Below are 13,152 nucleotides of genomic sequence, written 5' to 3'. Positions count from 1 at the left end.
AATTTTTTTCGAACTTGTGTTCTGTGAATAGTTTAGAGTTGGAATATTAGCTTGAGAATTGGATATTGAAAAGTTTGAAATTGTCAATGGAGAATAAGTGGTGCCAGTCGTTTATGATTTTAAGTTTAATTTGATTTTTAAATTCAACCGAATTCGCTAAATTCATATTTTTTCAAGAGATTGAAACCAGCTATTAGGTCCCAGCGAACTGAAAATTCCCACAAAACCCACAATGTCTGAAAACATAATGCAAGTGATTCAAATCTACTGTTCACATATTCAAATATTTTCACCACATGTGGTGCTTCCCAGGAATCATAAGAATTTATTTTAGATCAAGTTTAAAGATCGATCCACTCCCTCGGGTACCTCCACCAAAAACAGATCCAAATTTTTCGCTAAAATGATGCACACGATAACTCCCTAAAAGGTGGAACCGATTTGGTGAAATTTCTTATAGACATAGGTCCGGCTCGAATATGGACACGGTGGGTTCACTCCTTCTGGTACCTCCCTCACAAAATTTCAACATTTTTCGTAGAAAGGCAATTTAAGACCACATCTCTGATTTTGCAGTAGGTTAACCTAGCAGCCCATATTATAGTGATATAACTTTTGTTTGGGAGCAAAAATCCTGCCGGCACCGACTAAAATGTCTGATGAGCACCATAACTAACGAACTGAGTATCCGATTTGACAGAAACATGACATATCGTAATAAAATATCTTCCAGACATTGATCCTGTTCGAATATGGACAATATCTGCCCACCACTTCGGATATTCCCTATACAACATTTTAATTTTTTTTTCAAAAGCGCAGTTTAAGGCAAGTGTTCAGATCGTTTTGAAAATGTTTACAGTAGCTCGCCCTCGCGCCCTTTATTATGCCAATACTTCCTGAGATGCGGACCCTGAATTTGTCCATATTTGGGCCACTCTTTCAAACACCTCACGCGCTAAAGGATTTGAATGGAAAGGAAATAATAATGGTTCCGCTATAAAAAAGCCCTGCCGGCACCAACTATTTTAGTCTGATGAGCACCATAACTTACGAACTGAGTATCCGATTTGCCAGAAACATGACATATTTTAAAATATATTCCAGACATTGATCTGGTTCGAATATGGACAATATCTGTGCACCACTTCGGATATTCCCCATACAACATTTTACATTTTTTGTTCGCAAAAGCGCAGTTTAAGGCAAGTGCTCAGATCGTTTTAAAAATGTTTTCAGTAGCTCATCCTCGCGTCCCTTATGCCAATACTTCCTGAGATGCGGACCCCGAATTTCCCCATATTTGGGCCACTCTTTCATACACCTCACGCGCTAAAGGATTTGAATGGAAAGGAAATAATAATGGTTTGAGACCATTATCCTTCATATATAGCAGGGAAATATCGGCCCACTCCTTCGGGTACCTCCCACACAGAAGTTCAATTTTTTCACAAAAATTATGCGCACGATAATTCTCGAAGGGACTAACCGATTTCGTCCATACTTTGCACATCGTAATATTTCTACCAGGCATAGATCAAGTTCGAGTATGGACTATATCGGTCTACTCCTACGGGTACCTCACACACAAAATTTTGGAAAATTGCGGTTTAAGACCTCCTCTCGAATCGTTTTGATTATCCTTGTAACGGTAACCGATTTGGTCCATACTTGGTACATCGTAATATTTCTACCTGAGATACACCTTTTCAGATGTAATTCGAATTATTTTAATTGTAATTCGAGAATTCTATTTGTAATTCGTAACATTTCATTTGTACATCGAGAATTCTGTTTGTAATTCGAATTATTCCACTTGTAATTCGATTTATTCCATTTGAATTTTGAATTATTCCTTTTGTAATTCGAATTATTCCATTGTAACTCGAATTATCCCATTTGTAATTCGAATGACATCATTTGTTATTTCTAATAAAATAATTCGAATTACAAATGGAATAATTCGAATTACAAATGAAATAATACGAATTACAAATGGAATAATTCGAATTTCAAATGGAATAATTCGAATTACAAATGGAATGTTACGAATTACAAATGGAATAATTCGAATTACAAATGGAATAATTCGAATTACAAATGGAATGTTACGAATTACATATGGAATGTTACGAATTACAAATAGAATTCTCGAATTACAAATGAAATGTTACGAATTACAACTAAAATGTTTCGAATTACATCTGAAAAAGGTGTAGATCAGGTTGAAATAGAGACTGTACATGTCAATTCCTTCGGGTACCTCCCACACAAAATTTCGGATAAGTGCAGTTTAAGAACTCCTCTCGAATCGTTTTGATTTTTGTTGTAACAACTTGTATTCGCTGCCCCCATTACGACGGTACAAGTTTTTTTCAGGGGCAAGTCCATACTTTCTGAGAAAATGGCCCGAAAGGTGTAAAACCCGCTTGGCACCATGTGTAGTGGATGGAGCGCACGGTAACTCTTGAACGGATAAACCAATTTGGTCCAAAATTTGGCAGTCGTAATATTTTGCCCAAACTTAAATCAAGTTCTAAGATAAACCTTATCGGTCCACTCCTTTGGGTACCTCCCCGACAAAAGTTGAAAACTTTCCGCTAAAGTTATACCCACGATAACTCTCGAAGGCAGTAACCAATTTGGTCCATACTTTGCCCATCGTGAAATGTGTACCAGACTTAAATAATGTTTCAATATCGACTCAATCGTTCCACTCCTTCGGGTACCTCCCACACAAAATTTCGGATAAGTTCAGTTTAGGACCTGCTCTTGAATCACTTTGATTTTTTGTTTTGCAAATTGTATTCACTGCCCCCCATACTACGGTACAAGTTTCATCAGGGGTAAGTCCATACTTCGTGAGAAAATAGCCTGAAAGTTGCACAAAACCCCTATGACACCGTGTGATGTGGTTAGAGCGCAAGATAACTCTCGAACGGATCTGCCGATTAGGTCCAAAATTTGGCATTAGTAATATTTTGTCCAAAAAAAGTTTAGGTTCGAAGATAAGCCATATCGGTCCACTCCTTCAGGTCCCTCCCCCACAAAACTTCAAAAATGTTCGGAAAAATTTTCGTACTGTAACTTTCGAAGGGAGTGGCTGAATTGGTCCATACTTTACACACCTTAATATATCTACCAGATATAGATCAGGTTCAAACATGGACTACATTTGTCCACTCCATCCGGTACCTCCTACACAAAATTTCGGATAAGTTCACATTAAGACCAGATATTGAATCATTTTGATTTTTGTTGAAGCAACTTGCATTCGCTGCCTCAATTACGATGGTAACAGTTTTTTTTTCAGGGGCAAGTCCATACTTCTTGAGCAAACATCCCGAAGGGTGTAAAAACCCCATAGGGACCATATGCAGCGGCTGGAGATCCACTTCCATAATGGTCAATGTCGATCCGCGATATCTCATAAACGGATAAACCGATTTTGTCCAAACTGTTGATCTCGAAATACTGCGTCCAAACTTTGTTTACGTTCAAAAGTGAGCCCTACACAAATGTTTAACATTGTTGTTTAGGTGCAGTTAGGGATCTGTGCGAGAATCCTTTGGAAACTTTTACCGAAGGTACTCCTAGTGGCCCTGTTAACAGTGATATTATGTTTTTCGTGGACAAATATATGTTTCCTGATATAAAAGCTCTAAATTATATGCTAACCAACTAAAATGTCTGCTGGGCGCGATATCTATCGAAAAGAATTGACTCCCAAAATATGATCCACCTTCAAAATTGACTATGTCGGTCCATTCCTTAAGGTACCTCCCCCGCAAAACTTTTGAGCCTTAATCCAAAGCCATGTTTTTGTCAGCAAGTCCCTATGCCCAAAGTTCTGAAAACCCCCTAAATACATAAGTTTTGGGATAAAAGTGAGATAAAAGTGTTTAAAATCACCCAGGCTGATGTTAATCTCTGTCGGTAAAGCCGACTGATACTTTTTACCTGTTCTTTCTCATTCGAACACAAAGGGGATATCAATGCTGACATCACTGACATAAAAAGTAATAATCTGTGAAAATTTGCCGCTAGCCCGTAATGAACATTCAGCAGCTTTAAGTTGGTGCCAATTATTGTTTTTGTTTTTCTGAAGCATCAACAAATAATTTTTTATTAATATTTTTTTTTTTTTTTTTTTGAAAATTCTAAATAATTATTGAAACATTAAGATAATTTCAATAATAGTTTTCCTTTAATTAATCCCTTTTACGAATTTGCTCACAACTGCACGCATCACAATTAGCGGTGCATCAAAGTACTCTTTGTTACTCCAACAGCAATTTTTGTTACTCTAAAAATTTATTTCAGAAGTAATCTAGATTGGATTTTTGTTTTGAAAATTATGAAAAATAATTTTTGTTAAATTTCCATAAATTTAGTTTCGCTCACCACTGCGTAAAAGGATTTTATTTCCATAGAGAATGTATGTTTCTTAAGTCTTTAGTTTTCTCATCACAACATTTTTTCACTCATAGAATTTCTCTCTTGTTCACATGCTCACAAACTATGTGTCCTAAGTCTTTCGTTAATACAAAAGAGAGGCATGAACATTTATTAATAGCTTTTGTCTCTCTTTGTATTATCTTCCTCCCTCATTTCGTTTTCACATAAAATATTTTTATTTCCACAAAGGATGTATGTTTCTTAAGTCTTTCGTTTCAACATAAAAAGAAACAACAATGATTTTCTCTCATACAATTTCTCTGTTGTTCCCAAATAGGGAAGTATGTGCCTTAAGTCTTTGGTTTTCTCATTCTTATTCGTGCCAATGAAGAGTCAATGTATGTGCCTTAAGTCTTTCGTTTGAAGGGAAAGTTTGTCCATATTTACAGTTTGTGCATATTTAGGCAAATTCCTTGCGGCAATTATCAGTTTGAAGGTGAGAGAGGTGAGGCATATGGTAACCCTTTGCCTCTCAACACCCTCTCTCACAAAAAACACTTTTTCATTCGTAGAATTTCTCTCTTGTTCACATGCTAACAAACAAAGGAAGTATTTGTCCTAAGTCTTTCGTTAATACAAAAGAGAGACATGAAGAGTTATAAATAGCTTTTGTCTCTCGTTGTGTTATCTCCCTCACTCATTTCTTTTTCACTTAAAATATTTTTATTTCCACAAAGGATGTATGTTTCTTAAGTCTTTCGTTTCTTCATAAAAAGAAATAACAATGATTTTCTCTCATAGAACTTCTCTCAGGTTACCAAATAGAGAATGTATGTGCCTTAAGTCTTTGGTTTTCTCATTGTTATTCGTGTCAATGAAGAGACAATGTATGTGCCTTAAGTCTTTCGTTTTAATGGAAAGTTTGCCCATATTTAAATTAGGCAGTTTTCCTTGCGACATTTGTCAGCTTGATTGTGAGAGAGGTGAGGCTTATCGCCGAGTCCGAACGGCGTGTCTACGACACCACTTGTAGAGTAGTTTTACAAGGCTGAAATACTCAGGAAATGTCAACATTACTGAGGGGTATTTTGTCACCGTTGAAAAATGTTTGATGTTGCCTGGCCGGGGAATCGAACCCACGACCTTTAGCGTGCAAGGCGGGTGTGCATACCATTGCACCACGGTGGCAAAATGGACTTTATTTTGCATTGAGTTGCGTTGAGAGATCTCTCGTAAGTCCGAATTCACACGTAGACATTTTTCCGTTAAAGTAAATTGAGTTTTTGGGAGAGAGCGGTGATGAAGGAACTCTTTCCTCCCCTCTCTCTCCTAAAAACTCAATTTATTTTACCGAAAAATGTGTACATGTGAATTCGGACTAAAGAAATTACAATGCAAAAGACTTAAGACACCTACTCGAGCTAAAAGCAAAGGTTCAATGGAGTATCAATTAGTGTTGCATACTTTTGGGCACATATGCAATGATGTTTAAAATTCAATGATTTTTTAAAGGAATTTCCTTTAAATGAGTTAAAAATATTTAAAGTGAGTGATTGTAGAAGAAATCCAATAGACCCTGGTCTCTAAAAAGAATTCCCTCGGAATTTTCCGCATGGAAAATAATTTTGAAAAGTTTTTTTTTTTTATGTTTTAAAAAATCAATATTTTAAGACGTTGATAACTGCTAAAATCAATTAACTATGGAATATTCTCGCCGAATCGACATAAATATTCCCTTTTTGGACATAAATTTTGAAATTACAAAGTGTGAAATTGGGGAAGGGAACAAATTCCGCACGGAATTTTTATTCGTGATTTCATTTCATGTAATAAATTAAATGTATCTATTTGTGAGCATTAAATCCAAATTCGAATTTTTAGAAATTAAAATTTTGTTCTACAATTAATCGTATTTTTTTACTATTATCTAATTAATGTCACATGGGGTATTAATTAGATAATTATTTGTTATTTTCAATCATCTAACAACCAACCAACAACTCTGTTGTCAATGAAACCATGTGCATTATATTAAAATGTGACCTTTAATTTTTTTTCTAACAAGTTCAAACACTGCCAGCTAGCTACCTGTCCAAAATGAATGGCTAAGCCACAAAAAATATATATTTGAATTTGAAAATCAGTAGCTTTTTTGTGATTAGCACATATCAATAAAATAAATTACAGACAAATCATATTTTTTTCATCCAAACAAATCTAATAAAATAAAAAAATCAAAACTAATTAGCAATTTTGTTGTTTTTGAGCAAAAGAAATCCCCCCCTGCCTTGCCAGTCGATCATAGCATCTCTCTTAACTACGCGATGTCTTATTAATTTTTAACACCTCTTATTGGTTATATATTTTTTGTTTTATTGCCTTCTTTTTTGCTATCATCTTCTTTTTGTTTTTTTTTGCTTTTATTATTTCATTGATTTAATATTAGTCGATTAATAATTTATTGTGTGTTGTTGTAGTTGTTTTTTTTTTGTTTTATTATAAATGATTTAGACATAAAATCTAAAAATGTATACAATGTGTATTTAATAATCGGACATTTGAAAACTTTTAATTTTTTTTGTTGATTTTGATTGACAGTAACACTGAAATGATAAACTACACACAATGTTTCGGATTTGCCAAATTTGTAATAAATATGGGAATTATTGTGTGTGTGTGTTTTTTTTTAATAAATATTAATGGAATCTCCAGCTAGCAACAATGTTAGGAATTTTGCTTGAAAAGAAGCTTCTAGATTTAGAAGTGGTAAATCATAGGCACCTTGTATTTGTGTCTGACATTGTAGTGAGTAATAATAATATTAATGATTTATAACATGCCGAGAATGAATATTGTTAGTTGTTATGATGTCTCTCATTGAAAAAGAATAAAAAAAATTATGGTGATTCACAAAAAAAATTTAAATCGTTTTCAATGGATTTTATGAAAAAACAAAAAAAAAAATAAATAAATAAAAAATGTGTAATCTGAAATGTAATTGAAAGCGATAACAAAACGCAATGAAATAAAATTCAAATGGTTTGGCAATGGAAAGTGATCTTTAATGGGTATTAGGATGTTAGGCTACCTGACTCAGGAAATGTTGCAAATATTACCTTCCTAAGGTTATAAATTGGATGTTGTCTGGCCTGGGAATCGAAGCAGGACATTGATGGTGGCTATGTGTATTAGCAAATACAAAATTAATCGATCCTGAAAATAGTTTCTCCTTCAAAGATAGTTTCTAAAAAAACTTTTTGGAAAACAATTTTACAATTTTAAAATAATTTTTTCTTGGTGATAATGTTGAACCTCTTTAAAAGAGAGTTTATGACTTAAGTCTTTCGTTTTCCTGAAGTAAATTTCTCGTAGAGCATCCATCGATGGGCTCTCAGTGGACGCTACTCTCTCCACACGCACAATCCAAATCCAAAAAATTGAAAAATCATGCCTTCACACAATAATAGTATAAAGTATGCGAAAGAAAATATGATGCTTATCACTGTCATAGAGAGAGAAAGAGGGTGCTAGGAGCTAATGTTTCGAATGAGAATGAAATAGAGTGTAGCATGAAATACAAAAGACTTAAGACACAAGAGTCAATTATTTCTGCTAAGTGTCAATTATTGAATAGGGGTTTACATTGAAAGGACATTAATTATATTTGCAGGAAAAATTCTTTTAAAACATGTAAAAATGTATCATTCGGTTTTGCCGACAAAAATATGGGGTTAGATTAAAAGAATGGACCGACATTGTCCATTTTGAAGGGGTTCCTATTTTGGGAATGATTCCTTTCGCACCCATCGGTCATTTCAATTGGTGACCTATAATTTAGAGCTTTTAGACCATTATAACAGCAAACATATAATTTTGTAGATGGTATGCCCAGACTTATTTCTCTCTTGAATCGGAAAATTTTGAAAATTTCATAATGTTTTTCAATGTAAATTTTTGGCTTATATTTTACTTATGATTTTAACAATTTTCAAGTTTTTATACCCTCAGCATTTATGCTAACGAGGGTATATACACTTTCATACGGGCAAAATGTGCCTCATCGAAATAATGGTTTTAGACCCCAAATATGTTTGGACGAAATGTGTTTCAGGCAATTTGGAGTCGATTTAGCAATGTCTGTCCGTCCGTCTGTCTGTTTGGCTGGCTGGTGCGCACGACAACTCTCGAACGGAGTTGATCCAAAAGTTGGCTATCGCAGTATTTTGTCCAAACTTAGTTTAAGTTCAAAGTTGGGTTATATCGGTCCACTCCTTCCGGTACCTCCCCCACAAAAGTTCGAAAATGTTCGGAAAATTTATGCGCACGAATAACCGACTTGGTCCATACTTTGCAGATCGTGATATTTCTACCAAACATAGATGGGGTTCCAATATGGGCTCAATCAGTCCACGCCTTCGGGTACCTCCCACACAAAATTTCTAAAAAGTTCATTTGTATTCACTGCCCCCCATACGACGGTACAAGTTTCATCAGGGGCAAGTCCACACTTCCTGAGAAAATAGCCTAAATGTTGCAAGGAGCCCCTATGACACCGTGTGTAGTGGTTGGAGCGCAAGATAACTCTCGAACGGATCTGCAGATTCGGTCCAAAATTTGGTCTTCGTAATATTTTGGCCAAACATAGTTTAAGTTCGAAGATGAGCTATATCGGTCCACTCCTTCCGGTACCTCCCCCACAAAAGTTCCAAAATGTTCGGAAAATTTGTGGGCACGATAACTCTTGAAGGCTGTAACCGATTTGGCCCATACTTTGCACATCGTGAAATGTCTACCAGACTTAGATGAGGTTCCAATATGGGCCCAATCGGCCCACTTCTTCGGGTACCTCCCACACACAATTTCGGATAAGTTCAGTTTAGGACCTGCTCTCGAATCGCTTTGATTTTTGTTGCAACAACTTGTATTCACTTCCCCCCATACGACAGTACAAGTTTCATCAGGGGCAAGTCCATACTTCCTAAGAAAGTGGCCGGAAAGTTGCAAAAATCCCCTATGACACCTTGTGTGGTGGTTGGAGCGCATCCTAATATATCTACCAGATATAGATCAGGTTCGAATATGGACTATATTTGTCTACTCCTTCTGGTACCTCTCACACAAAATTTCGGATAAGTTCACTTTAAGACCTGCTCTCGAATCACTTTGATTTTTGTTGAAGCGATTTGCATTCGCTACCTCCATTACGACGGTAAACATTTTTTCAGGGGCAAGTCCATATTTCTTAGGAAAACAGCGCGAAAGGTGTAAAAAACCCCTATGTCACCAGCACGGTAACTCTCGAACTGTTCAACCGATTTGGTCCAACATTTGGTCTTCGTCATATTGTATCCAAACTTAGTTTCATGGACAACACCGGTCCAAAACTATCGGTACTTCTCCCCAATATTTAAAAAAAATGTTACTAAAATGCTAGGACGATATCACTTGAATGGGGCAACCAATTTGGTCCAAACTTTGGATCTCCTAATATTTTATCAAAATTTAGTTTTACTTCTAAAATGGCCAATATCGGTCCTGCCTAAGGGTACCTGCCCTACAAAAGTTCAACATTTGTGTCTTAGTGCAGTTAATTCCTAATCCACACTTTTGTCGGCAAGTTCAAATGTCCAAAATTCTATAGAGACCCTTAATACATTCGATCTGTTCGGAGGTGAAAGTTTCGCTTCACATTGGCTATATATCTGTCGGCAAAGCCGACTGACACTTTTTTACTTGTCCAACTAATGTTTGGGCAAAATATTACAAAGGTCAATTTTTGAACCAAATCGGTTTCTCCGAGGCTTCAAGCACAAACAGCCGCAAAAAAATCAAAACTTTTAAAAACGAGGTCTTAAACTACTCTGACGGAGGTACCGAAATAGTCCATATTAGAAACGCATCTATGTCTGGTCGAAATATTACGATGTGCAAACTATGTACCAAATGGATTACTCCCTTCGGGAGGTATCGTACCTATCGTACCCTTTTGTGGGGGAGGTACCCGAAGGAGTTGATCGATAAGTACTTTGTCCAAGATTTACAAAAGTATCAAAATATGCAAAATTTGGAACAAACCAGTATCCAGTTCTAAAATTGCCGTGTGCACCAGCCACTACATATGGTGGCCATAGGGGTTTTTATAAAGCTTTCGGGTCATTTCCTCAAGAAGTATGAAATTGCCCTTACTAAACTTACCGAAAGCAATTGGACTCCGCATCAAAAAGGAGGGGTTATTTCATTGAACTTTAAAGCAGAATCTCCTAATTGTGGTCTTGTAATGTGTTCGATATCGGATCCTTTGCCAGAAAGCCACCGGAGATGACTTTTCCTATACAAAAGTTCACCGGAGATGACTTTTCCCATACAAAAGTTCACCGGAGATGACTTTTCCCATACAAAAGTTCACCGGAGATGACTTTGCCAATACAAAAGTTCACCGGAGATGACTTTTCCTATACAAAAGTTCACCGGAGATGACTTTTCCTATACAAAAGTTCACCGGAGACGACTTTTCCTATACAAAAGTTCACCGGAGATGACTTTTCCCATACAAAAGTTCACCGGAGATGACTTTTCCCATACAAAAGTTCAGCGGAGATGACTTTTCTTATACAAAAGTTCACCGGAGATGACTTTTCCTATACAAAAGTTCAACGAAGATGACTTTTCCTATACAAAAGTTCACCGGAGATGACTTTTCCAATACAAAAGTTCACCGGAGATGACTTTGCCAATACAAAAGTTCACCGGAGATGACTTTTCCCATACAACAGCTCACCGGAGATGACTTTTCCCATACAAAAGTACACGGGAGATGACTTTGCCAATACAAAAGTTCACAGGAGATGACTTTTCCAATACAAAAATTTACCGGAGATGACTTTTCCCATACAAAAGTTCACCAGAGATGACATTTCCAATACAAAAGTTCACCGGAGATGACTTTTCTTATACAAAAGTTCACCGGAGATGACTCATAGATATTAGAAACGTCGTCCCCTTTGTCTTCTAGGATGTTCTTGGGAAGTAGTTTTGTTTTAAGAGAAGTTTAGTTTTCGAGAGAAGATTTACCATTGAGCTACTTTCGTGGGGAGTATGTCTAGACTTATTTCTCTTTTGAATCTAAAAATTTTGTTTCTTTTATAATTTTTTAATAAAAATTGTAGGCTTACATTTTACATCTGATTTTAAAATTTTTTCATTAAGAAATTCCCCAAATAAATGTATTTATATTAAAATTAAAAAAGTCCAAAAAATAATGTGTAATTTTGTACACGCCCTTCTTAATAATTTTCCATTAAATTAAATTTACATTGAAGTTTGGGAATTTTCTGTTTTGATACGCATTCATAATTTTAATGCATGACTGATAATCTGGTCCTGATCGCATACAAATCAACATGCGTTTATCGTTAACTTTGATCGGTCACAATTACATGACATTTAAAAAGTTTTTACCCCTTCTCCTCCTCCTTCCCCTACCTTCTTAACTTATTCACATACATATATTATAATTTAGAGGTCACTTTAGGTGTCACAGTCTTGTCAAAATCACAAAAAATAGACAGTCCACCTTGTAAAAAGATACAACTGAAGCGGCAGAAGCAACACGAACAAAAAAAATGAAATTAAAATTCTTCACACACACATGCACACAATATCTACTATAAAGGCCGACGACCATCATTGATGTCAATCGATGGGCAACATGTGTGGACAGACTAGAAAGACCAAACGTACGACCAGCCGACCGACGGATCGATCCAACGACCAATATGTCCAAGTAGAGGTTAAACATGAATGGCATACCTAAAAGCAAAAGCAAAAAATGAAGCGACATTACCATGGAACTACAACATTGGTGCCAGTGTGCAATGTAATAATGCCTTCAATGGCCCAAGAAGCGCCACTGCACAGTATCGTCTTCTTCTACTTCTTCTGTTGCTGCCGTTACTGTTTCCTCCTCGTGTATTTCTCCTTCAATAATAATGAGAAAAAAAAGATCTGTCTGTCTGGTTACTCTGTTGCCAATATTGTAAATAACAAAACACTTAACCGGTTATAAAAACATCCTTGACACAAAAACCCCTACAAATGCTATTAGTATTTAATGAAAGAAGAAGAAGCAGCAGCAGCAACAACACTCGCCAACAACAGTAGCAAAAGTTAACTTTTACAACAACGAACAAAAAAAAAACGAAAAAAAACGGCTACATTATAAAGCAATGATAATGGTGATCATCATCATCATCGTGGCGATTCCAATGCGTAAACTTTAAATCACGCATACATTGCATTTTTAATAGAGCTTTGATAGACTGCAGGTTTTTGTGTTTGATAGCTCCAACAACAATAATATCAAAGTAAAAAAAAGAGGCAAACACACAACCCTGCCCTATGACAAGCTGATTTTTTTCTATCAACAATCGTTTATCATTTTTATTATCAAATCAATTCAACATCATCATCAGCAGCGCCACCGTCGTCAGCTGGCAAACACAGGTGCTTTTGAGCTGCTTGCTAAGCATAGAAAAAATTCCCCAAAAATAAATTTGAAACGGAAATAGGGTTTATTCGTGTTGTTGTTTATTTTATTAACACCTCTTTGGTAGTTTTTTTGGTCATTTGTTTGTTTGCCTGCCATGTTATGCTTGGTTTACCTTCATAAACTGATTATTATTTGATTGGTGAGGTTATTTTTCTTGTTAACAAGATGTATAAACAATGTGGAAAAAATGCCGCTACCAACAAAAT

General features: G+C 35.8%; 2 protein-coding genes across 2 annotated transcripts in view; one reads left to right on the top strand and one right to left on the bottom strand.

Moving 5' to 3' along the window:
• Positions 1–13,152, top strand: part of slf (C-type lectin domain-containing protein slf) — a 35,616-nt gene that overhangs the window by 879 nt on the left and 21,585 nt on the right. The window lies entirely within an intron of this gene.
• The window catches only part of Zir (dedicator of cytokinesis), a 166,634-nt gene that overhangs the window by 132,785 nt on the left and 20,697 nt on the right, over positions 1–13,152 (bottom strand). The window lies entirely within an intron of this gene.

The sequence above is a fragment of the Musca autumnalis genome, unplaced genomic scaffold (assembly GCF_047663935.1).
Source record: "Musca autumnalis isolate F117 unplaced genomic scaffold, ASM4766393v1 scaffold_2, whole genome shotgun sequence".
In the NCBI taxonomy this organism is placed as follows: Eukaryota; Metazoa; Arthropoda; class Insecta; order Diptera; family Muscidae; genus Musca; species Musca autumnalis.
The sequence above is the reverse complement of the archived record's forward strand: the minus strand, read 5'-3'. Positions and strand labels throughout refer to the sequence as shown.